Source organism: Bubalus kerabau, chromosome 13 (genome assembly GCF_029407905.1).
Source record: "Bubalus kerabau isolate K-KA32 ecotype Philippines breed swamp buffalo chromosome 13, PCC_UOA_SB_1v2, whole genome shotgun sequence".
Lineage (NCBI taxonomy): Eukaryota > Metazoa > Chordata > Mammalia > Artiodactyla > Bovidae > Bubalus > Bubalus kerabau.
In genome coordinates, this window is record NC_073636.1 from 46,753,870 (window position 1) to 46,754,570 (window position 701).

The 701-nt window shown below is 37.4% G+C and overlaps 1 pseudogene; it reads right to left on the reverse strand.

The window, feature by feature from the left end:
- Positions 1-286: 286 nt before the first annotated feature.
- On the reverse strand, positions 287-378 carry LOC129626330 (uncharacterized; annotated as a pseudogene).
- Between the last annotated feature and the right edge of the window lie 323 nt (positions 379-701).

The window sequence follows — 701 nt, forward strand, 5'->3', positions numbered from 1 at the left end:
AGCTATTCTCCTCTGAGCATAGATGTCACAGTCTGACTAAATTTTATCAGAGAGTATTATAATAAGCCTGGTTGATTCTTTTTCTTTTTTTCTTATAACAATTTTCAGTAGGTTTTTAAAAAAATTTTATTGCAGTATAGTTGATTTCAATGTAATGTTAGTTTCAGGTATACAACAAAGTGAATCGGTTGTATATACGCATGTATCAACTCCCTTCTATATTCCTTTCCCATATAGGTCATTTCAGATTATTGGGCAGAGTTCCCTGTGGTATACAGTAGGTCCTAAATATATGGAATGCTTCACGAATTTGCATGTCATCCTTGGGCAAAGCTTCTCTGTATCATTCCAATTTTAGTATATGTGCTGCTGAAGCAAGTGCAAGTTTGATTGCTTCTTTATATAGAAAGTTATTTGTCTTCCACTTTGCCACATTAGGTAAGGTATAGCAGAAAAAATTTCCACCTAGTGAGATGTGAGGTTTGCATGATTGGACCTCCATTCTGTGGACAGAGATGCGGAACACAGTATGGGGCGATGGAAAACGTACAGAGTCTGGAAGTCTGGGTTTCCACTTGCTGGCAGATTAGTTTACATCTCTGGGTTCCCTTTCCTTACCTATACAGTGGAAATGATGGTAATTGACATTCCACTGTCATTTTAGGGATCTGAGACTGCGCAGTGGAAAACATCTTATACAT